The sequence below is a fragment of the Schistocerca nitens genome, chromosome 4 (assembly GCF_023898315.1).
Source record: "Schistocerca nitens isolate TAMUIC-IGC-003100 chromosome 4, iqSchNite1.1, whole genome shotgun sequence".
NCBI classification, from domain to species: domain Eukaryota; kingdom Metazoa; phylum Arthropoda; class Insecta; order Orthoptera; family Acrididae; genus Schistocerca; species Schistocerca nitens.
In genome coordinates, this window is record NC_064617.1 from 25014410 (window position 1) to 25041170 (window position 26761).

Below are 26761 nucleotides of genomic sequence, written 5' to 3' on the forward strand. Positions count from 1 at the left end.
CTTCAGATTTTCGCACCTTCACCGTCCAGAGGCTGTTTCATGCTGGTGCGGCACCTGACTAATTATTGTTGCGTTGTGCTTACCACTCTCTCGCGGACACAATGTGTTGACACTAGTACGACGAGGTCTCTCGGGTGCGACGATGACATTACGGTTCGCTTGCAGACTTGGTTGCTCGGTGGTTTGCTGGTGCTCCAACAGCCTCCGTGTATTCCGCAACTCGCTTTACATTTCCTCCCAGCTGACAATCTGCTGGTCATTAACACAGAAGGTTCGGTTTCTGGGATTTGCCAAATGTCTGTCGGGGATATTATCATGGATTCTACAATACCCATACCTTTGTTATGTAGTATTTGAGATTGAGACCATTTAGAGACTTGCAACTAGTTTTACACATAATTCCAAATCCTTACGAAACATTTCCTCGCTGACGATCCACAAAAAATATACCCGCAAAATTACGCCAGTGAACAGCTCATATTTCAGGAGATACCAAGTCATAAGCATTAAGTTGCGTGAAAAAGAAACTGCAGGCTGAAATTCGCTAGACATGCAGGTAAGGTATGTGGACATATACCTGTGAAATATATTAAATATGTGTGAAATATATTTGAGATGCTCCTATGCTAGCAAAGCCATGGCTAAAGGCTTATCCTAAACCTCTGGAATGATTTCATTCGAATTTGTTACACATATTATTCACAGAAATAGTGTAGGAGAAAGAACCACCAGCCTCCTATTTGGATGAGTGTTATAACGTGGAGAAAGACGGCAGAATTGGGGGGGGGGGGATGGACAGACGGAGACGAAAAAAAAAGGCATAGGTAATAGGAGGAGGAGATGGATTTACCGGAGGAAAAAGGATATGGACAGAGGAGTAAGGAGCAGATGGGCAGAAAGGTGGAGGGGGTAGGAGTACATGGATACAGACAGTTCGTAGGATGCTTAGGGATAAGGAGGTGGACAGAGGGAAGTGGTGGTGCAGCTGGACAGAGAGAGAGGGAAGTAGGAGGTAGATACAGAGAGGGAGAAGGAGAAGATGGAGAGAAAGAGTAGGTAGGAGGAGATGGACTAACAGGAGATTGGAATAAATAAATACCCAGGAAATACCCGGTTTGTGAGCTGGTATATACAGATATTTGTAAAGCTTGTAACCATTTCACATACAACGCGCCCAGAACATCCAAAACGGCGACAGCGCCACACGACTTCAATTCTGTCACTGGTTGAATGACAATCATCTGTTTAATTGTTTCCATTAATACTATTCACTGATGAAGCCACATTTATACAGAGTGGAATCAGCAACATTCATAATAACCATCGATGGTCAGTGGAAAATCCAGACTATACAGTGGAAACCAATTTTCAGGTTCGTTTTTCGATCAATGTTCGTTGCGGTGTGATCGGTAACATGTTGATACGGCCAGTTATTTTAGAAGAGCGAATGACGGGACAGAATTACTTACATTTTTTGGAAAATTTGTTTGTTGAGCATCTTGTGAACAACGTTCCTTTGGTCACGCAGACTGCAATGTGCCTCCAGCATGACGGAGTCCCTGCGCATATTACGGGACGTCTTTGCCCTGATTACTGGGTTCGTCGTGATAGTACAATTAAATGGCCACCAAGGTCGGCAGACCTTACGTCATTAGATTTATTTTAAGGGTCGCATAAAGTCTGAGGTGTACAAACGAAACGTGAATGCGCGAGATAAACTGCATGATTGCATCACGGATGCGCCTGCTGTCATTAGGGAACGTGCAGAGACGTTCAGACAATCAATACTACACGTTCTCTTAGGAGTGAAGGAATGTACATAAACTGACGATGGGACATTGGAACATTTATTGTGAACTGTGCAGCAGCTGTAATTCGACGCATAAAATAATGCTTAGAGGTGAGTTATTTAAAAATACGTATTTTTCAATTTATACTTTGCAAAACTTTGAAAAGTAACTGTTGTACATACGTATATACATACCTGGCAAGGTATTGAATAATACAGAAAATAAGTGAGAATGTACATTGAATGTCTATCATCTCGGAAATTATTCGAAATAAGTCATATGTCCACATGAAGCTGTTTGCTTCAAATGATCGTCCCTTAATTCGTTTTCCCACCACTTACGTTAGTTTCTGTTGGGTCCATCATAAGCTCTATTCGCTTAATAAGTCGTTTCCCTGCCATCAAACATTGTTCCTGCCCATAAAAACTAATCTCAAATTGTATCTGGATACTACTCACTGCTCATGCAGTGAAAGCAGTTGGATATAAATTAACAGCTTAGGAGAAATGGACATTACATTCAACTCTGCGAAGCTGATCAAATTTATTTTCTTTGCAGTGAGAGCCTCGTTAAACGCTCCTAGCAGCATTCTACAATTGCGTCGTGTAGTTCGGTTTGGGGTATAAATGGACCAAACTACAGGGTCACCAATCCGTCCTGTAGTAACAGAGAAATATTGTTTCCAGTGACATCGCCCCATTCTGGAATACTCGCGTCCCTAGTGGGGCAACATGAGGAAGCTGCAGGTGCCAAGGAACATAACGTTGCGGTGAGCGGTACATGTTTTGCACTTCATTAGGGTCGTCGAGTTGCCCATACTGCGGGCTTGTCATCTTCCTCACGAGATACGAGATGCTGGCAACTTAGTTTTTATGTTTCCTCTGGTACGTCTCGAAACCGGCACACTTGCCATTTAGTGGCGTGCCACAGCAACGAAACTGCAAGCTCTGGCGGCACTTGTGGCTACTAGGGGATTGAGACCACCCGTTTACAAGTTATCATCATTTCAACCTTCAAATCCAAGTCGTCATTATCTTGACAATCGTCAGTGACTGTCACAGAGGATTTTTTCTCACGGCACGAGTCTTGGCACTTTTTTCCCTCTGCTCTTCAAACTGCTACCCTCATTCGCATTTCGTCCACTATCTATCACCTGATGGACCGTGTTAATACGTAGTCTTACCCAGACGCACGGCTAACATCACAGCCCAGCATCCTGTGATCCACCTATTAGGTAACCGACATGTTGACGGAGGTGACAGTAGAACATCTGGTCTGGTCACCACGTTGGTGCGGGCGAGGAGGGGCCCCATCTGTATTAAAGTGACTAATCAGCGTCATTCCGTGTCGAGTAATGTTTGGATAGTTAAGGACATACTTTGACATGCAGTGTTGAAATAAATGCCAACTGATGATAGCCATTTGAGGCTTACGGAGGTGAAAGAACGTAGCGACGTGGGAGCTGGGAGGGATTGCTTTCGTTCCCTGGGCGCTGTGGCGTCGGGAGGCCCGCTGTTGCGCGGGGATACCCACATCCAAGTCTGCGAACACGACACACTCACCAGTGAACATCATTGTGACAGCTACGTCTACATACGCTCTCCGCAAGCCACCTGCGCAGGTGAAGGAGTTCTTGAAACCAGAGGACATTTGTCTAATGGACTGGCCTCTCGGTTTTCTTAAGTCGCGTCGAGCACCTGTCGGATGCTGTGGTGAGCGTACTGTAAGACCTTCAGTACACACACCATCAGATTATTTGACTTGTCGCTCTAACGAAGTAGGCGAGTGTCAGCAATATGTCTCGTGGTCTTCAATAAAATTCTTCAGGGTATCAGACCGCATCGTCATAATTTAAAATGCGCCAACGTTTCGGCCAGCGTTGCAGCTAGCCTTCATCAGGGCCTTACGTTAACTGCTAAATGAACACACTTGGTTCCTTAAATAGCTGCACGAGAAAACCGTGTCGTTACTTGATTGGCTGTAAAAGGAGGTGGAGGAGGGGTGAAAGGTATGCTTTATTGCTGTTTCCTTTATTATCTGTCATTGGCTGAAATAGCTGTTTTCTATTGGTCTTTATATTAATCCACCCCACTGGAGGAGACGGACGAATAGCGAACAGGTGATGGCTGTGACGTCACACTGTTTCCATGCTGTCCAGAAGCCGGCTGCGGCGTGCCATTGCTTTGTGTGCCCGCGACCACTACTGCGGCTCTCCGCGTGTCTGCATGGGCCGCCACGGCTCTGCCGCCGCTCCGTAGCCCTGCTATTGCAGGCAGCCAAGACCTCGGAAGCTTGTACCCGTCCTCTCTCTTCATGTTGACGGGTCTTTTGGCTATTTCTATCGCCTCTCTAATCTTTCTGCGGGAAACCAATATTTTTTCAAGAAGCCCGCGTCCTGGCGAAACAGCCTCTCACTTTCAAAAGAAAGATTAGAGAGGCGATAGAAATAGCCAAAAGACCCGCCAACATGAATAGAGAGGACGGGTACAAGCTTCCGAGGTCTTGGCTGCCTGCAATAGCAGGGCTACGGAGCGGCGGCAGAGCCGTGGCGGCCCATGCAGACACGCGGAGAGCCGCAGTAGTGGTCGCGGGCACACAAAGCAATGGCACGCCGCAGCCGGCTTCTGGACAGCATGGAAACAGTGTGACGTCACAGCCATCACCTGTTCGCTATTCGTCCGTCTCCTCCAATGGGGTGGATTAATATAAAGACCAATAGAAAACAGCTATTTCAGCCAATGACAGATAATAAAGGAAACAGCAATAAAGCATACCTTTCACCCCTCCTCCTCCTCCTTTTACAGCCAATCAAGTAACGACACGGTTTTCTCGTGCAGCTATTTAAGGAACCAAGTGTGTTCATTTAGCAGTTAACGTAAGGCCCTGATGAAGGCTAGCTGCAACGCTGGCCGAAACGTTGGCGCATTTTAAATTATGACGATGCGGTCTGATACCCTGAATAATTTTATGGAAGAAGACAACGGCCGCGGAAGCCTAGGCTTACATGTCTCGTGGTCTTATCGTGGCGTGTTTATCTTCTGCCGTTAGGTCAGACGATAGAAATGCCACTTGCACGCTTAGTAGCAGATTGACGGTGACCAAAATTGACAATCTGAAGTTCCTTTGGTATTGGTACGTTAATCTTATTCTCACATATATCTCTGATACTTGACAAAAGTGTCTATACATTTATCTTCATGGCTATGTACAGGAATAGGGTAACCTTATTAGCCGCAGACTGAAACTTGACTATAGACTGGTACAGACTAATGCAGAGAAATAAAGACTGACTAATTGGAGGTCTGTACACTCGTTATAATAGCTCAAGCGTTCATGTATCACTGCGCGAGTGTGATCCGCGAGGAGAAAAGGTTCTACGTTAGCAGCAATCTCATTGGCTGCATTACACATTAATACGCGCATCCGAGGAAGCAGAACTTGGTCTGTCTCTAAGGCAGCGCCATCTCGTAGTGCGGAGACGGACGAGCGCTGCGCCTGCGCTGTTGTGCTTAGCGGGGCGCGCTCTAGTGGGAAAGTTGTGTATGCGCTGACTACGCGGAACTACGTACACAACAGATGCGGTGGGTGGATTTACGTCCACGTGCGCCATTGACCATCCAGTAGCTGTCAGCTACCCTGGTGGTGAAATGCGCCTCTCTGTCACAAAAAAACCTTACCCAACTTGTAGAAGACATAGGAACACGTTGCAGACAATGAACTGCCATCCGGGGTTATCACGATCCTATCGAGGGTCATGTCCCGCATATTATAGTGTGCAGTAACCACAAATAGCACTGACCTCAGTGACCTAAGTCTAATTATTGTCTTTGAATAAAACTGTCACTTCTGTCCATCTCAGTGTGCGCTTGTTTCGATGACCTTCTGTACTATACCGCAGCATTTCACTCTGTGAATGATCCAAGTTTCATCGAGTTTCTTCTGGTTATTATGACTATCGCGTCAGGTATTAACTTGTAGCAGATGTGAGTATTGACACAGGAATATCAAAATTTTTATCGATATTGCACCAAACTGAAGGAAAATACAAAGTGCACGCACCAGTTGTTTCAGCTAATTTGGGAAGATTTTCTAACATGAAAATACGATCCGCTTTACAAGAAATGGTTCAAATGGCTCTGAGCACTACGGGACTTAACTTCTGAGGTCATCAGTCCCCTAGAACTTAGAACTACTTAAACCTAACTAACCTAAGGACATTACACACATCCATGCCCGAGGCAGGATTCGAACCTGCGACCGTAGCGGTCGCGCGGTTCCAGACTGTAGCGCTCAGAACCGCTCGGCCATCCCGGCCGGCGATCCGCTTTACAGAACATCGTCATAGTGACTGTCAAATACTGACAAAAATTTTCGTAACACGCAAAGACTGATATTTCTTCAAGGAAAACACAGATGTTTTACATTAATTGTCCTTTTTGTAATTTTCGTTCCAAATTCCTATAGAGTTTTCAACTACTTTAGTTTATTTTATAACTCAGTTTACAAACAGCGTGTGAATAAAATAATTGAAACACCGAAAACACAAGACATTAGAGTGCGTAATGCGGTCTAAGAAAATGGTTGGCATTCAAAACTGTTTCTAGTCGTCTAGAATGGATAAATACAAGTCTTCTACGGTTTTCTAGAGAATCTTACCCCATTGTTCCTGAAAAATAGTGGCGAATTCAGGTAAGCATGATGGAGGTGCACAGTGATCTCCAACGCACCCTTCTTTCCAAAGTAGACCACAAAGGCTTGTAAGAGGACGGTCGCGTGCGTAACATTACGACCATTCTGCTTCTCTCCACTTCATCTATTTAATGACATGTGTTTCAATTACTTGTAGTTTGGGGATGCGGATAATGACGGGTTGGATTCAGAACAGACACGAGTATCGCTAGTGGTACGATTTGTTACTTAAAACAAAACAGTTCTAAGTGTGCACAGTACAGAAATACTTGGTATACCACCACCCGGCAGTTACCGGTTCACGTGGAAACTCTAAAGAGATCAATCGCGGCGCTGATAGTAATATCAAAACCAAATTAGTAATTTCTCTCAAACAATGTCGGCAAGCACATTGTCTGAGCTGCACCCGACTCGATAGCGGATTTCAGACTCTCACTCCCTACACGGCTGCCACATTAAGGCGCACGGCCAGCAACAACAGTCACACTTTATTCACTTTATTCCAGGTAATGTCAGATGACAGCGATTACTTTGGAATCCTATCTCGTCAGAAACAGAGGTAGCTGCGATGTACACTGAAGAGCCGAAGAAACTGGTACACCAGCCTCATATCAAGTAGGGTCCCGGCGAGCACGCAGAAGTGCCGCAACATGATGCGGCACGGACTCGACTAATGTTTGAAGTACTGCTGGAAGGAACTGACACCATGAATCTTGCAGGACTGTCCATAATTCCATAAGAGTACGAGAGGATGGAGATCTCTTCTGAACAGCACGTTGCAAGGCATCCCAGGTATGCTCAATAATGTTCATGTCTGAGGAGTTTGGTGGCCAGAGGAAGTGTTTAAATTCAGAAGAGCTTTTCTGGAGCCACTCTGTAGCAGTTCTTGTCTTGTGGGTTGTCGCAAGCCCGTCGGAATGCACAATGGACGTGAATGGATTCTGCTGATCAGACACGATGGTTACGTACGTGTCACTTCTCAGAGTCGTATCTAGCCGTATCAGGGGTCCCATATCACTCCAACTGCACACACCCCACACCATTACAGAGCCTCCACCAGGTGACATACAGGGCCCAAGGATTCGTGAGGTTGTCTCCGTACCCGTCCCCGTCCATCCGCTCGATACAATTTGAAACGAGACACGTCCTACCAGGCAACATGTTTCCAGTCAACAGTCCAATGTCGATGTTGACGGGAACAAGCGAGACTTTGTGTCGTGCAGTCATCAACGTTACAAGACTGGGCCTTCGGCTCCGAAAGCCCATGTCCATGATGTTTCGTTGAATGGATCGCACGCTGACTCTTTTTGATGGCCCAGCACTGAAATCAGCAGCAATATGCGGAACGGCTGCACTTCTATCACGTAGAACGATTCTCTTCAGTCATCGTTGGTCCCGTTCTCGCAAGATCTTTTTCCGACGTCAGCCATGACGGAGATTTGATGTTTTACCGCATTCCTGGTATTCACGGTACACTCGTGAAATGGTCGTACAGGAAAATTCCCGCTTCATCGCTACCTCAGAGATGATGTGTCCCATCGCTCGTGAGCCGATTATAGCAGCACTTTCAAACTCACTTAAATCCTGATAACCTGCCATTGTAGCAACAGTAATCGATCTAGCGACTGCGCCGGACACTTGTTCTCTTTTATAGGCGTTGCCGACTGCAATCCCGTATTCTGCCTGTTTACATATCTCTGTATTTGAATACGCATGCCTGTACCAGTTTCTTTGCCGCTTCAGTGTACATTCTGTGAAAAAAGAGATCGATAAATTTACGATCGCATGTTACACACACTGACAAAAATCTTGAACTCCGCAAATAAATTTATGGCAATATAAGGTTTCACCTTGAAAGTGATCAATTAAGAAGGGGTCCAGCGGACAGGAAAGATAGGATGGAACAAAAATACATACGTTTAAACTCACAACACTTTGGAATATTTACAATCAATAGGGCTGAGCATAGAAAAGTTTAAGTAAATGCGGCACTATCGAAAAATTCTTTATACTGCAACCACGAAAGTATTGGTAGACAGAGTTAAAAACAAAACCGAACAGCACATGTCTGTGACAAACAACAGTACTAATTAATGTCACTATTAATTAATAGGCACGTTTTAGTCAGCTCTGGACGATGGGACTTGCACGAACAGGAGCCCTGCCGTCTTGGAACACAGTGTCACGACTGGCGAACAAATACTGTATCATGTCATGGATCTGATCAGCCATAATCGATGCAGGAATGTAGCCTTGCAGAGAACCCAAGGGGCCTTTGAAATATCACGATGTGGCTGCCCAAATAATCATCGAACCTCCGCAGTATTTCACTCTTGCGACGTAAACTCTGTCAGAAGTTGGAGACAGTGTGGAACGAGATTTATTCGACCACATGGCTTTCCTTCAATGCTCTACAGTTCATGTTTTAAAGCATTGACAACAAGTGTTCATGTGACAGGCATTTACATCACTGATGTGTGCTTCTAGAATTGCAGATTGCCCTTCAAAGCCCAACTTATGGAACTCCCTTCGTGTTGTTTTGGTGTTAAGATTCAAGTGTTCGACATTCAGTTCAGCAGTGCATTTTGCGTGTGTCGCCGGTGTATTTTTCGCCACAATCTTCGTCTATGACAGCCTGTCACGCCCGCTCAGCACACGCTTTCGTCAGTGTTGTCTCTTACAGCTGATGTATTCCTCCTTTCCCTGTATGCGGTATAGATGTTCGATATTGTGCCGCTTGAAACACCAGACACTTCAGCTAACGTGCTTACGGAAGCACCCGCAATAGGATCACCAACAATTTGCCCTCGTTCCAATTCACTTAGCACCGAAATAATGCACTCAAAGCAACACAGAACAGTGCTCTGACATTTGCAAGGTACTGAGGACATTTACCAGCTGCTGTTTGCGGTGTTCCCATATTTTTTAAATTATGTTTTGCATAGTTTTATGTCCTTTTATCGATATTTTCATCCCATTTTCAAGATATTGTAGATCATTAAAAGCTGGGCCCAGAGATTGCAGGTTTTCCATATTCATAAACTAAATGAAGTCTGACTCGGGGCTACTATCCTTCCCTACCTCTGTGGGCGCCGGTTCATCGTGTGAAACGTCCACAATGGCGTTTTGCAGAAATGTGGTGAACTTTGGTGGCGGGACACCACTAACTCACCTTACAACTCAGATGGACTTCCGAGCTCTGGCCTTTTTTTTCGCGTGTGTGGACACTGGACACCTTGCTGTCCAAAATTCAAATGGCTCTGAGCACTATGGGACTTAACATCTGTGGTCATCAGTCCCCTAGAACTTGGAACTACCTAAACCTAACTAACCTAAGGACATCACACACATCCACGCCCGAGGCAGGATTCGAACCTGCGACCGTAGCGGTCGCGCGGGTCCCGACTGAGCGCCTAGAGCCGCTAGACCACCGCGGTCGGCACCTTGCTGTCTAAATCGTAGCCGAGCTCGAGATTGAAGTCGCAAGGTGCAACATTAAGAGGGAGGTTGTACGTACTTTTGAGCCAGATTTAAAAGTTATGCATCAGAATGGGAGACAACTACGGGATATCAGAGCAGTGATCCTTTTACTGTATTGTGCAGCGCACTTTCAACTGTAAATTCCACTGTTTCTGAAGACGCTCTTCTTAGATTGTGTGAAACCGGCCAATAAAAAATATTTTGAGTGCGACTTGTGGCTCTCCTGAAGTAATTAGCAGCAGATTTGACTAAGCACGTGTGACCTTGATGCATATTTCCCACGAACCAGATGAGTTGGCGACAGTAGTCGGATCCGCAGCATTATGGAGAATCACTGCCGCTGCAGTGCACATATTTCCGCATCATACTTTCATGGACCCCGTGGTTAAGTTTACCTGGCGACACTGGTCCATATTTCCGTACATCGAAAGATACCGTTCACCAAAATGCCTTTGTGAAGTTTATTTGATTCTTCACAATAATTATTGTTCACGTCGATCTTAAATGAATCACATAATCACAGAATGATACCTTTCGGATTAATTCACTTATATGGCACCCGTAATATGACTATGTCCTGTTAAAGTCAATTCGTACCCTGTTCGCAGGTTGTCTTACTAGATGCCCTACTGCCCTGCCCCCTCTTATTGTCAGTATTATTGTCTTCGTTACCCTAATATTAAGTATTAGTCGTACATCCTTAACACTTTTGTGCTGGCGCTGGGAATTGTGTTTCTCGGTGTAGAGCGGCGATCGTGTTCAAGCCCCTACGACTATCATTTTAGTACATTGACCAACTATTTTGAAGCTACAGTCTTTTCAAACAACGGAAAATCACATAATATAATTTCATACTAAATTAATACCAAACTGTGTGATATCTCATTTGTTCAGAAAGCTCTCTCATTGCAGGATCACACAAAATTATATACCCAGCAGTTGGCTGCACCTGGCTTATAGGTAATGTATTGCTGGTAGCATAGTACACACGGCCCGATGGGAGGGTCAAGGACGAACCACCGGCCTGAGCGTGTTACAGCTTACACCAAACCACGGGGCTAATCCATCATGGTACATAAAACAGGTCAGAACACTGCTGCAGAAACAACGAAAGAAAACATGCCAAATTTAAGCGAACGCTGAATCCACAAGATTGGTGATCTTTTGCAGATGCTCGAAAGTTAGCGCAGATTTCAATGTGAGATACTTATACTAGTTTCCACTACCAGACTTTCTCCAAAACTGGCAGAAAATCCAAAGGGATTCTGAAACTTGCTAGCAGATTAAAACTGTGAGCCGGAACGACACTCTATCTCGGTACCTTTACTTTTCGCGGGAAACTACTCTACCGACTTTACAGGAGAACTTCTGTAAAGTTGGACGGTAGGAGACAAGATACCGGCGAATGTACAGCTGTGAGAAGATTCACGACTCGCGCTTGGGTAGCTTCGCCCGTGGATTACTTGCCTGCGAAGAGAAAATGTCCTGAGTTCGAGTCCCGGTCCGACATACACTTTTAATGTGCCGGGAAGTTTCATATCTGCACTCACTTCGCAGCAGGGAGGAAATTTCGTTCCGAAAGAGATTCGGGTTGAATGTAAAGTGTGCTAGCAGCAAAACACAATCAATGCCTTCTCTGTGCGATAGCAATGGAAATACTACCGAGTTACTGCACACAGTCTTCCGAAATTCCTTCACCAAAGAAGACGAAGTATAAATTCCGGAATTCTAATCAAGAGCAGCTGCCAACATGAGTAACGTAGAAGTAGAGGATATCCTCAAAATAGTGAAGCAACTTAAATCACTTAATAAAAGCTAGACTTCCGGATCAGACTGTACACAAATTAGGCTCCTTTTAAGGTATGCTGACGCAATAGCGCCATACTTGACAATCATATACAACCGCTCGCACAACGAAGGATCCGTACCCAAAGACTGGAAAGCTGCACAGGTCACACTAATATTCAAGAAAGGCGATACGAGTAATCCACTAAATTACAGGTCCATGTCATTAATGTCGATATGCAGCAGGATTCTGGAACATGTATTGTGTTCGAACGTTATGAATTACCTCGAAGAGCACGGTCTGTTGACACATACTCAACATGGAGCTAGAAAAGATCGTTCTTGTGAAACACAGCTACACTGTACTCACACGATGTGTTAAGTGCTATCTACAAGGGATTTCAAATTGGCTCTGTATTTCTAGATTTCCAGACGGCTTTTGAGAATGTACCCCACAAGCAGCTCGTAACCAAACTGCGCGCGTATGGAATATCGTCTCAGTTATGCGACTGTATTCGTCATTTCCTATCAGAAACGTCACAGTAAGTGGCAACGGACAGAAAGTCATCGAGTAAAACTTCCAAGAAAATAATTTACTGATGAATGATGAAAGCAATTTTTTTATTTGCAGATGACGACAGGTGAGCGAGTGACACAACACTGCTGTTTGCCAGAGAAAAGACAATAACATGTTTATCAAACTACGAATCGTTATTTGTGGACGGAACATTCAAGAGTTCGGGCAAGCAGTTTGAAAAGTTGTTCATACTCCACGTCGAACTCAACAGCTCTTGGGAGGAAACCATTCCAGTTGTTTATGCTTTGCTGCCGAATAAAAAGCGAGAAATACAAGAACACTTCCTTGAAAGTATTAAAACTTGCGTTCCTGGATGGGACACTGCATCTCTGATGATGGACTTCGAAATTGCCGTCTACCAAGAAGCTAAGAGTTTCTTTGCTGGAACAGAGATTACTGGTTGCAATTATCATTTTAATCAGTGTTTGTGGAAGCAAGTTCAGTGTTGCGTCCTTGTTCCAGCCTATAAGGAAAATGATGAAATACACTGTCACATAAGAATGTGTTCCGCTGTGGCACATCTTCCTCTGAACATGTTGGATGATGGTTGGCTGCGTATTCATGAGAGCACGCATCCAGCCAAAAGCTTCAAGACTTTTATGACTATTTAGTGGACCAGTGGCTCGATAACGAACGTATTCCGAGAGAGATGTGAACTGCGGTGGAAGGCTCCATCACACTAACAACGTCTCAGACAAACGGGAGCGAAGAACAAATACGTTAATATCGAAAGTTTATCCTAAAGTTTACTCATTACTGAAAAATGTTTGAGAAGATGCAGAATACTACCGTCACTACTTTGACAGACTAATTTTGAACTTTGATATAAAAAGAGCCAGCAATGAAAACAGACGAAACAATTGCAAATACTTTAAGGAAGCTCCAAACTGATGGGAAATTAAAACTATCTCTGACTTGAGTGGCCTTCAGATACAAATTACAATGACGAGAAAGAGTCAGAATCATTGAAAAAAATTGTCAGTATTGGAATCATTTTTAATGTAATTACTGGCAAACCACCTCCCTGCGGTGCCCCCTGGAAACAACACGAAGTCGGCTAAATTTCTCTTGAAATTTGCAAAATATTCCCTAATGAAGACTGACAAGACTACATGAAAGGCCAAGTCTTTCTAGGGAATAACTGCGGCATTTACGTTAAGAGGTTCTTAGAATCAAAATCTGTATGGGCGGGTAACGAAAATAAAATCTTCGCAGCGGAAACGCAGGAAAATGACATGCAATTAAATCCGTACTTTCTCCCTCATTTAGAAAGTTAAGAAACCAGTATGAAGGTCGCAGTTTTGTAACCTTTCAACGTATGTTCAAACTAATTTCTAGTATTAGCCGTAGACCACAGCAGCCCTACTGAGGGCGAGCAAGAGCTTGTTCGCCGCCTGTGTTGTGGGCGCTCGCGGTAAAATGGGGCGGTCAGCCGTCGTTACGTAGCGCAGCGCAGCAGAATGGTAGCGCAGGAGAAGTGAAAACAGTGTGCTGCTTTCAGAGGAACGACAATTATAGGGTATTTGACTGGCTTTTGGAAACTGCCTTAAATGATTAGCTATCTCACTTAATACTCTTAACAAGCTTTCTACACTCATGAATTTCGGTATAGCTTTACAAAAACGGAAATGAAATTCAAATTATTTGAACGCCCGCTAAAATGCTCCTTTCGAGTCCTGTGATTGATGCCTGTGACGTCACTGTTTACTTTGTTGCTCCTAGTATCATAATGCTAATCCACAGTGATGTCTTGTTTTAGAATTTATGTATCGGGAAAAGGTTTACAAATGATGTGTAGTAGGATACTGTACAAATACATCTACAAAATCTCCTGATCAGTGGTTTTAGTGTGTTCTAGAGAATGAGACGGTGCCTAAAATGTGGTTGCACTGTGCCCGCAAATTGCCATCACATCGTAGCACATGTTCACTAACTTAAGAAAAACTGTGCTGCTCTATGAAGTTAACATTAACTTATCTCTGAGATACGCTCTCCCACTGTTACAAAGAAGAATAGCGTCAGACAACGAAATTAAAAACCTAGCGAAAATTGTCGCATTAGTTAACTACACCTCAATTATTAGGGAGCTCAGTTGTTAGAGCGGCAAACCGTCGAAATTTGTCAGCTGATATCCATACATCGCTGATTCGAATCCAAAATGAAAGAACATTTTAAATTATTTGTAAAACGACTGGACGGCCTTCTCATATGAAAACCAAATCACAGATACAAAACTTCACCACACCAATCAGAAAGAGGATATTATTGTGTTCCCCTTGCTGTTTACATGCTCTTACATCTGCAATCGCTGTTCACACTCGTGACGTTCAAAACGATATTTCTAGTTAACGTGACCCCACATTTTTTACTGTATTAGAAACTATGTTTTTTTATCTTCATATTGTCTAGTTAGGATCCTTATTGTTTAAACTTCTACAGTTTTATCATCTTCCATAAGGATGAAGTATATCTGCTTCAGACACTAACGTTACTTTACACTCACAAACATCACAGCCCTTACCTTTGTGTCACCTGAATGTTGTACGTGCTTTGTATTTCTCCGTATAACGTCATCGTCCTACACCTCGTTGTACTGTCGACGCGTGATTATGTCTTCGCCACTAGCAATGCGTTTCAAAAAAGTGAATTGCTTGTTCTCAGAGTTGTCCGTTTCTCAGACTAAGACTAATGCGAAGCTATGTATGACATATCCCACAACAGAAACAACTGCTACAGTCAGTTCTTCTCAGTGCTATTTTAGTATTTCGTGTAGAACTTTAAAAGAAAATATATGATTCTTCCACGATTCGAACATGTGACCCCCACGGCGCAGTTTTTTTTATCTTCATTATCAGAGTGTCGTGGAACTATCATGAAACTTCAGTAGACAATAGTCAATCATCATAATATAATCTGCAAATGGAGAAAAAATTAATTATGATTGGTTGGTTGTTTGGGGGAAGAGACCAAACAGCGAGGTTATCGGTCTCATAGGGTTAGGGAAGGATGGGGAAGGAAGTCTGCCGTGCCCTTTCAAAGGAACCATCCCGGCATTTGCCTAAAGCGATTTAGGGAAATCACGGAAAACCTAAATCAGGATGGACGGACGCGGGATTGAACCGTCGTCCTTCCGAATTCGAGTTCAGTATGCTAACCACTGCGCCACCTCGCTAGGTAATTAATTATGAAAACACAACAATAGTAAGAGGAGAAAGAAGAAAACGGGAACATAGACGAAAAATCACCACCAAGCTCGCATTATAAGTACAAACAATTTTTATATAGTTTTTATAGTTATTTAGTTTTTAATCTTTTTGTTACCCTTAAAAGCAGAAAGACGAGATCAGATTAATTTCATGTATTGTATACTCATATACAGTGTGGTCCATTGATCGTGACCGGGCCAAAAATCTCACGAAATAAGCATCAAATGAAATAACTACAAAGAACGAAACTCGTCTAGCTTGAAGGGGGAAACCAGATGGCACTATGGTTGGCCTGCTAGATGGCGCTGCCATAGGTCAAACGGATATCAACAGAATTTTTTTTAAATAGGAACCAACATTTTTAATACATATTCGTGTAGTACCTAAAGAAATATGAACGTTTTAGCTCGACCACTTTTTTCGCTTTGTGATAGATGACGCTGTAATAGTCACAAACGTATAAGTACGTGGTATCGCGTAACATTCCACCAGTGCGTACGGTATTTGCTTCGTGATACATTACCCGTGTTAAAATGGACGTTATTTAAGGAAACAGGAAGTGTTCAGCCTCATGTGAAACGTCAACCGCCACCTGCAACAAGTAGGTGTTTCAGCTGCTGTCGCGGCTAATTCGCACAGCAGTAGCAGACAAATTGCGCGTGAATCGGGAATCTCGAAAACGTCGGTGCTGAGAATGCTACATCAAAATCGATTGCACCCGTACCATATTTCTAGGCACCAGGAATTGCATGCCGACGACTTTGAACGTCGTGTACAGTTCTGCCACTGGGCACCAGAGAAATTACGGGGCGATGACAGATTTTTTGCACGCGTTCTATTTAGCGATAACGTAAACCGGTATAATATGCACTACTGGGCAACGGAAAATCCACGGTGGCTGCGAAAAGTGGAACATCAGCGACCTTGGGGGCTTAATATATGGTGCGGCATTATGGGAGGAAGGATAATTGGCTCCCATTTTGCCGATGACAATCGAAATGGTGCAATGTATGCTGATTTCCTACGTAACGTTCTACCGATGTTACTACAAGATGTTTTACTGCATGACAGAATGGCGATGTACTTCCAACGTGATGGATGTCCGGCACACACCTCCCGTGCGGTTGAAGCGGTATTGAATAGCATATTTCATGACAGGTGGATTGGTCGTCGGAGCACCATACCATGGCCCGCACGTTCACCGTATCTGACGTCCCCGGATTTGTTTCCGTGGGTGAAGTTGAAGGATATTTGCCATCGTGATCCACAGTTAACGCCTGACAACATGCGTCAGCGCATTGTCAACGCATGTGCGAGCATTACGGAAGGCAAACTACTCGCTGTTCAGAGGAATGTCGTTACACGTATTGCCAAATGCATTGAGGTTGACGGACACCATTTTGAGCATTTATTGCATTAATGCGGTATTATCAGGTAATCACGCTGTAACAGCACGCGTTCTCAGAAATAAGTTCACAAAGGTACATGTATCACATTGGAACAACCGAAATAAAATGTTCAAACGTACCTACGTTCTGTATTTTAATTTAAGTAACCTACTTGTTACCAACTGTTCGTCTAAAATTGTGAGCCATATGATTGTGACTATTGCAGCGCCATCTATCACAAAGCGAAAAAAGTGGTCCAACTAAAACATTCATATTTATTTACGTACTACACGAATATGAAAAATAAAATTGGGGGTTCCTATTTTTAAAAAAACGCTGTTGATATCCGTTTGACCAATGGTAGCGCCATCTAGCGGGCCAACTATAGCGCCATCTGGTTTCCCCCTTCAAGCTGGACAAGTTTCATTCTTTGTAATTTTTTCGTTTGACGCTTATTTCGTGAGATATTTGGCTCGGTCATGATTAATGGACCACCCTGTATATATACGTCATGTATAAACATTGTACAACTGAACGATACTGAGTCAAAACACAAAAAAAAACGAGCAGGTAGACTAGGAGAGAACAACCCGAAGCAAACCAGATAGGAACATACATAACAAAGAAAACACCTATCATCAGAAAAATGAAATTAACCAGCACCTTGCTGACGGACAACAAGATTCAACATATTGGCGGTCTCGATATCGAGGCATTCGCAATAGACCGTGATCATGAACTGCATGAAATTCATCTGATCTTTCCCCTCGCCTTCTAGAACATAATGAATGAAGTATCCCAGCAATCACATAACGGTATAGGTTTTCGGCGGTAAAGAAGAAAGAATCTGGGCGCAATATGATGTCCGTAGTGTTGAAAGTCTCAGAATATCGAGTAAGGAAGGCAAAATGCGTCCTAATCCAAGAAAAATTTGCCATATGATCTCCACAAGTAAAGCGATATCGTATCGTATCTGGAGACTTACAACGACTACATAAATCCGTGTCGCTAAGCCCAATACGGAAAAGTCGCTCGTTCGTTTGAGTCAAGTTATTTACTACCTGATACCACGAGGACGCTACGCACATCGGCAAAGTCGGAAGACTCATATTGCATCAAACATTCGTCCAGGTTGTTTGCGGCGATCCTCTTTCAACGAGGTTCGGGCAAGGGACTGCTTTCCAACGAGTCCGTAGGAATTTCTAGGTGAGGACCGGGTTCCACAAAATGTCAGCCCCTAGATACTTCACCACCAAATAGAAGTCACGAATGTGTTTCAACTTATAATTTATGCGACCAGCATCTATACGGGGTTCAAGACTGGAAGGACGGACACAGAGAAATAAACGAGATGTGAATGTGTGAGTCTCTTGAGTCATCATCAAAACAGTACATCACACATATGGCATCTGCGTCTTCCTTCGTACGTCAGCCAGGCCCAACCCCCGAAAGGAACGCGGCTTTGCGACCACCTTATACCGTAAGCGAAAGAAATGCCTTCTCCATAACAAACGACCAGACAATGGCTGTAGTTTCTTCGACATCATCGAGGAAGGCGGATAAACTTGGGTCACGTAACTTGCATGAGACATATGTATCCAGTATTCTGACTTTCTGGAGCAGAGTAAGAGAACGCCTTTCGTGTTCTAGTACCGCTCCCTGAATTTTTTCCGTAACAGACTTCCAGATGAGCATCGCCAGTTTGAGTGGACAACGACCAATGATGATACCGAGAGACTGTAGTAGCCCACTGAACAACGACCTCATGAATACCTCGCAAAGCAAGAAGCATGCATTTACCTTAATTAACTGGTGCACCTGAACTCCGACAATAATCGTCGATTACAGCCTTCAATCGAGGTATCTCCGCAGGATTGCGGAGTAAAACCATCGCGTCATCCGCGTATTCACGAACAGCTGTAGACCCTCCGCAAAGCGTCCAGCCTTTCAGCTGGGATGCTGGCATCCGACTTAGGGGCGTAGGAGACAACATAAACACCGGGCTTCGTTGAGGCACTGCCCGAAGGATACTTGTCGGGGGCGTCATTTGGTCATTAACAACCACCGAAGCTGAAATACCCGTAAACAGATACGGGAGCATTCGCCGTGTGTCAACAGTAAATCCAACTGCCTCCAGAGTCCGAAGCAAAAGTCGTGATTAACACGATCGAATGCCGTATCAAAATCTAGGAAAGCAAGGGCACAAGGGAGGGACGTTACAGCAGTAACCGAAACCACGTTATGACACTGGACTATAGGGATGAGAATGGTACGACCAGGAACGCTGCCTTGATGTTTGGCAACAACCATCTCCATCGGAGACGACATCCTAATATCAACTGCCTTCGCCACAATCTTATAATCATAGTTTAACAAAATAATTGGGCGAAAGCTATCAGGGGAAGCGGGTCCAGGGCGTTTCGGGATTAAAACAATTTTTCCCACTTTGAACGAGGTCGGCACAACTCCACCCTCTAACACTTGATTCAAAAGAGACGTCCAGGCAGCACCCAACAAAGGCCAAAACCTCACGGAAAATTCCTTGGGAAGTCCATCCAGATCCAGAGACTTTTGAAAAGGCAATCCCACAATTTGTTTGCAGACTTCCTCAGGCTAAAATGAAGCTAAGACAAATTCATCATGTTCAACTTGTAAGCGCTTATTCAAGATGCTGACTAGCGGGTCGTAAAAAGTTGTACTGATCCCACCGATGTCTACAGACTATTAGTATAAGACAGAGACTTTATCAGCTTTCTCCGATACGATACGTCCATTATTTGTCGTGAGAGAATGAATACAAGCGCGTCGGTCGACGGCTCTGATGCCGAAGCAAATGATATAAGGAAGTCAGTTCTTCCGTCACCAATGATCGTGGCTTGGATCGCATTTTCAACGCTTCCAATTGTACACTATTCAAGGACAACAATTTTACCTTCACTCGCCTAACAACAGCACTTAGCTGAGGGGCGTGATCCGCAACATCATAAAGTTCACACAGGAGGGAATACTAATATTCGTAAGTTCTCCGAAAGTCTCACGCTTTGGCAACACAGTAAAGTATCAAAGATTGCCTGTGCCTCGGTTTTGTCAGCTGTGTCCACCAGTCAAGGATTGAAGAGTGCTTCCCAGAGAACCGTGGAGTGCGATCCCACAAGGCTCGCATCTAGTCATCGAGAGATGGGTCAGCTAGGTGAGCGACATTTGACTTGTTGCCTTTCTAGATTGAGGGTTGTAGTCACAGCACAGTCATCCATAAAGGAAGCTGGGATGACTTCAACATTAGGAATACAATCGCACAGCTGTCTGATAAGTAAAACCTATCTAACCTGCTACTAGAAGTCGCAGTAAAGTGGGTAACTTTAACGTCGATTATTTACATATCCAGACTTAATGCAAGCGTAAGGTGCGGACCAATTCATGTAATTATCGACAGAAATTAAAATTTGGAGATTGACCCGCACGAAGCAACACAGTTGAATTCACCCAACAGAATACCCAAAGGACTCTTACGCTACACATAAACAATATCCTCCTTACAAAAACGCGAACGATCCACTGCGCGACCAGTGCGAGAAGTAGAATATGAGAAAACCAAGGTAAGATTTGACAACATATGCCCCTGCCAGAATCCAACATTTTCATCTCAGCAATAGGAATGCCTTCGTGGAAAGAATGGGTGGTCCCCATAGATTATTCGGGTGCTACACTAAAGATCACACGAAAACCAGGTAAGGAAAAATGCCTAAATAACACCTACTAAGAGAAGACTATGTCTGCACATGACTCATAAAGGAACTGACACAGCGAAACTAATTGCAATTCTGCCTCCATATGGTTAACATATAAGGAAAGGTATGTACAGGCTTGGGTCACTGATCACATCAGTACTGGGGCAACGCCGATTCTACGCCAAAGTACCGTTATCCAACATGGCGGCGATGACATCACCCAACCCCAAGGCCGCTTCTGCCCCAAAGTACCGTTATCCAAGGTGGTGGCGATGACGTCATCAACTAATGTCAGCTGATGACGTCATCCAAGATGGCAACTGTGACATCAGTTGATGACGTCGTTCAAGATGTCTGCTGTGACGCCAGCTGATGACGCAAGTACCGTCATCCAAGCTGGTGGGATGTGACACACCCCCTGCCATGCACCCTTCTGGTAAGAAGTTCGGATTCCATCAGGACAATGCATCACACAATGGTTACCTTTACTAACCTAAGAAAATGGGGGCAAAACAAACCTGTCATCCGACGACCACCTCATCCTGGAAACTGGTGCGAACTTTGTATTTTGGCTGTAAAAGAAGGTCACTTGGGCTATCTGCACAAACGAAAGAAAATGGCAGGAAAGAAAGGGTACTTGGGCTACCTTCAGTAACATAAGTCTCCCGACCACTACCCTGTCCTAGAAAATTGGTGGAAGTTTGAATTTTGGAAGTAAACAAACGTCACTTGATCTACCTCCACTAACATAAGAAAGTGGAGGGAAAGAAAGGGAACCTGCAGTAACATAAGTCACCTGACCGCCACCTCATCCTAGGAAATGGTGTGGAGAAAACTAGACCTCTGCTTCACATAAGTCTTTATTTTGCATGCACTATTTTTTTAAACAATTACAGGCAGTACTTTTATTTAAACAATTACAGGCAGTACCACCATCAAGTATGTTCATCCCAAGGTCTGGGTCTAGAACACAGTACCACCACCAGAGGGTTCTGTTATCCCTTCCATGACGTAATCCAAGATGGTGGTCTGATGGTGGAGAGCTGGCTGTGGTGGCCGAGCGGTTCTAGGCGCTTCAATCTGGAACCGGGCTGTTGCTATGGTCGCAGGTACGAATCCTGCCTCGGGCATGATGACCTTAGGTTATTTAGGTTTAAGTAGATCTAAGTTCTACGGAACTGGTGACGTCAGATGTTAAGTCCCATAGTGCTCAGAGCCACTTGAACCATTTTTTTATGGTGGAGAGGAAGGGCCTCTTAACAGGAAATTCAGGAGAACATTGTTTATTTATAAAAAAAATCAGTTTGTGTGGGTTGGATTTTTCTTGCCCATCATTATCTACTGTTTGGAAACATGTAAGTCTTGTAAGAAGTAAATACATGAAGTAAACATGACGAATAACCTAATGTTCAGCACCGTACTTTAGGGGTCTTAACCTAATGTTGGGCCCTTTGTTGCCACTTAAACTGTTGTTCTGTTAAGTGGTTTTCCACATGACCTCTATTTCCTTAACCAATTCTACCGCCATTAATAGTAAATTAAGCAATTAGGTATGTCCTCCCACCATTTTCTGGTACACTTTTCGAATTTCACATGCTTTTGAATGCCATTTCTGAAACATTCTTCTTTGTCACCCACAACCTTAAACTTTTGTACTGCGTTTCACATAAAAATTATGCAAATTAACCCAGTGTTCCGCACTTAACCTACTATTCTGCTACATGTCACGCACTCTCACCCCCCCCCCCCCCCTCCCCCTTAACTATTGTACCAGTAACACCATGTTGATATAAAGAATTTATGCAAATTAATTAAATCGATATTTTTCACATGTATGGGGCAGTTTATTTTAATTCGCAGCACCCTACTGGTTGGTGAAATCGCTGGAATACAGTTTAAACAAAAGATCGCTAATAAAAGCCCATCCCGCCATTCGACGCCCAATGCCACAGCCGCCGCCGCCGCCGCCGCCGCCGCCGCCGCCCCCGGCCCCGACACCACCCTGGCCGTGGATCCACAGCATCGCTCTGGCATCGATGGGTCGCCCTCCTTCAGGCTAGCGGGTTTCGGGATGCAGCAAGCAGACTGCTCACAGCGGCCCATTTCCCCAGCGTCTCCTCCTCCGCCGTCACTTCCTCGCCGATCACGTGAGGTACCGTACAGCACACACCCCTATCCACCTCGCCACAGAACTCCAAGGCGGATCTCCACCAATCCCATACACGAAACTCCTCCAGAAGGTACATGTGTATACCGTTGTTGCCGCCATACCTATGGATACTGACGTCACAGACCGCACTATAGAAATATGTTCGAGAATAGCACAGGCACCTTTCTCCCTAGCGATCCTAATGGAACATGAAAGCTGTGTCCAGCCATGCTTATCTGTCCCTGCATGACTTGCGCCTCCCTGCGTAAAGTCCGTGTGACGACTTACCATCTAAAGGGTTCTCAACGTCATTCTGATGTCACATGGCTTTGTAAAATAAGAGCCAAGTGAACCTTTCGGAAATTGTATAGTGTCCCAGAAATAGTTATGTCTCAGCTTGTATTCACGGAAATTCTTGTCCTAACAGAACCTGTTTACGAAAATAGCGCAGAATAACGCTGAATGCTGTCTTCCTCGCGTTCCTAATGTGTAACCTCGTCCTTCACGTGTTACTCTTCATGCTTTCAAAACACACAAACGTTCCCACCGTTATGTAGAGACACTTATTTCCCGGCACAAAACGATGTCTTGTGAATGAATCGACCATTATGATCGGCTCTTATCGAATTTACCCGCAGAATTACTGATGCCGCTGGTATCGAAGCACCGAACACATTTTTTTTTTCTCTTTCTGCTGATGAGACTTTCAGCGGCAAAAACTATTTTACACAGATCGCCATATTGCACTGACAATTAATCCCTGAAAAGTGCCAGTACATATCGTCAAATATGGGAAGCATCTTACTCAATTAAGCTGCTCTCCCAATGCGTACAAGAGCTTGAACATTAGTGCGCGAAACCAATCTCCAACTCATCAATATATCACCACGTAACGTATCGATGTAGTAAACACACAATTCGTATCCTGTGCCAAAAAAAAAAAATCATCTATTTTACATCATTCGTAGAAATACTGTGAAGACAGACACCAATGTATACAGGGTGTTACAAAAAGGTACGGCCAAACTCTCAGGAAACTTTCCTCACACACAAATAAAGAAAAGATGTTATGTGGACATGTGTCCGGAAACGCTTAATTTCCATGTTAGAGCTCATTTTAGTTTCGTCAGTATATGCTGTACTTCCTCGATTCACCGCTAGTTGGCCCAATTGAAGGAAGCTAATGTTGACTTCGGTGCTTGTGTTGACATGCGACTCATTGCTCTACAGTGCTAGTATCAAGCACATAAGGACGTAGCATCAACATGTTAGTGTTCATCACGAACGTGGTTTTGCAGTCAGTGCAATGTTTACAAATGCGGAGTTGGCAGATGCCCATTTGATGTATGGATTAGCACGGGGCAATAGCCGTGGCGCGGTACGTTTGTATCGAGACAGATTTCCAGAACGAAGGTGTCCCGACAGGAAGACGTTCGAAGCAATTGATCGGCGTCTTAGGGAGCACGGAACATTCCAGCCTATGACTCGCGACTGGGGAAGACCTAGAATGACGAGGACACCTGCAATGGACGAGGCAATTCTTCGTGGCAGTTGACGATAACCCTAATGTCAGCGTCAGAGAAGTTGCTGCTGTACAAGGTAACGTTGACCACGTCACTGTATGGAGAGTTCTACGGGAGAACCAGTTGTTTCCGTACCATGTACAGCGTGTGCAGGCACTATCAGCAGCTGATTGGCCTCCACGGGTACACTTCTGCGAATGGTTCATCCAACAATGTGTCAATCCTCATTTCAGTGCAAATGTTCTCTTTACGGATGTGGCTTCATTCCAACGTGATCAAATTGTAAATTTTCACAATCAACATGTGTGGCCTGACGAGAATCCGCACGCAATTGTGCAATCACGTCATCAACACAGATTTTCTGTGAACGTTTGGGCAGGCATTGTTGGTGATGTCTCGATTGGGCCCCATGTTCTTCTACCTACTCTCAATGGAGCACGTTATCATGATTTCATACGGGACAGTCTACCTGTGCTGCTAGAACATGTGCCTTTACAAGTACGACACAACATGTGGTTCATGCACGATGGAGCTCCTGCATATTTCAGTCGAAGTGTTCGTACGCTTCTCAACAACAGATTCGGTGACCGATGGATTGGTAGAGGCGGACCAATTCCATTGCCTCCACGCTCTCCTGACCTCAACCCTCTTGACTTTCATTTGTGGGGCATTTGAAAGCTCTCGTGTACGCAACCCCGGTACCAAATGTAGAGACTCTTCGTGCTCGTATTGTGGTCGGCTGTGATACAATACGCCATTCTCCAGGGCTGCATCAGCTGGTACGTTATGTTGCTGTGTGTTTCCATAAAAATGATTGATGTGATTTGAAGAGAAGTAATAAAATGAGCTCTAAGATGGAAATTAAGCGTTTCCGGACACATGTTACGTAACATATTTTCTTTCTTTGTGTGTGAGGAATGTTTCCTGAAAGTTTGGCCGTACCTTTTCGTAACACCCTGTATACTCCTCACGGCACTAGATACCTTCCTACAGCCGATGATCACAAGTCACCCACCCCCAACAAGCGGCGGAAGCACCTGCAGGAGACCGAATTCGCTCTCAGAACTGTTCTAGAAATTCGTTTCCTCTCGGTACAAACGCGTTACCCTTTCTGGTCTGAACCTGCTTCCGTTCTTACTCGCTTTTCTACACCCATATCCAGACTTGCGGATTACAACAACGCATGTTTGCGCAACATAATTCCCAAGATATAGACTGGAAATTATTTCTCAAGAAACCCAACACTTTAGCTAGGTGGGGTGTGCTGTAAACCACTGACGGGCTAGAAACGTTTCATGTCTGCGAAGACATTTACTCGGCAACTCGAAGAAAAAATAGAGGAAACTGATATTTTTACTCGCGGATACGGATGTCGGTGATGTAGTAGATAACAAATCATACCTATAATTTACAAGGTCAACTAAAGTGTCTCTCATGTCTAGAGAACTGGCAAACGTGTCTTCCACACGCTAGATACACACGCCACAATCGATCTTCTCTCAACTAAATAAAGGCGCGGAATGTGCAGAAGCAGTTCTGTCTGTTGCGATTGTTCTCAGAATTTTATGTGAAAATTCAAACTAATAGAGACAACAATCTATCGCCCTTTCGTTTCAAGCTTTATTAAAGCAAATCTATAATTCAGCTGGTAACTAGCCATTATCAGTGCAGTATTTCAGAGTTTTAATAAACACCCTAGTACCTGAATCTCTTGTTGTTCGGTCTCCTGATACAGTTCATTCGCCGCGTGGGATTAGCCGAGGGGTCTCAGGTGCTGCAGTCACGGATTATGCGGCTGGTCCCGGCGGAGGTTCGAGTCTTCCCTCGGGCATGGGTGTGTGTGTTTGCCCTTGGGATAATTTAGGTTATGTACTGTGTAAGCTTACGGACTGATGACCTTAGCAGTTAAGTTTCATAAGATTTCACACACATTTGAACAGTTCATTCAAGACTCTAAGGCGTGCACAAAAGCTCTGAAATACTGCTTCGATAATGACTAGCTACTAGCGGAAATCTAGACTTGCTTTATAAACCTGAAAAGAAAGGATCACTGATTGCTATTCTCCATAATTCTGAATGCATTCCATATACCTAATAAAAAGTAATTTGATCTTAGGTGTGAATTTGAGAAGAATCAATATGGCACGTGTTTGCACTGGGCGATCATTCCCCTCCATGTAAAGTGACTGGTCGACTGCTTGGCTGTCACAGTACCAGTGTCTCTGGCCTCTGAAAGTCTGGTGCAGCTGGTGGTGCGCAACGCAAGTGCAGTGTGGCCGATGCATCTGCTGGCGTCTCCTGACCTGTGTGCACCCAAACACACAATGTACTGCTCTTCAACTTCTATAGTCCTCTCTTCCTCAGTTGCGTGTAATATTACGGTATATTAATATTTTTTACTTATGGACCGTCTGACAGCAACTGAATAAAATACAATTTTAGTGCC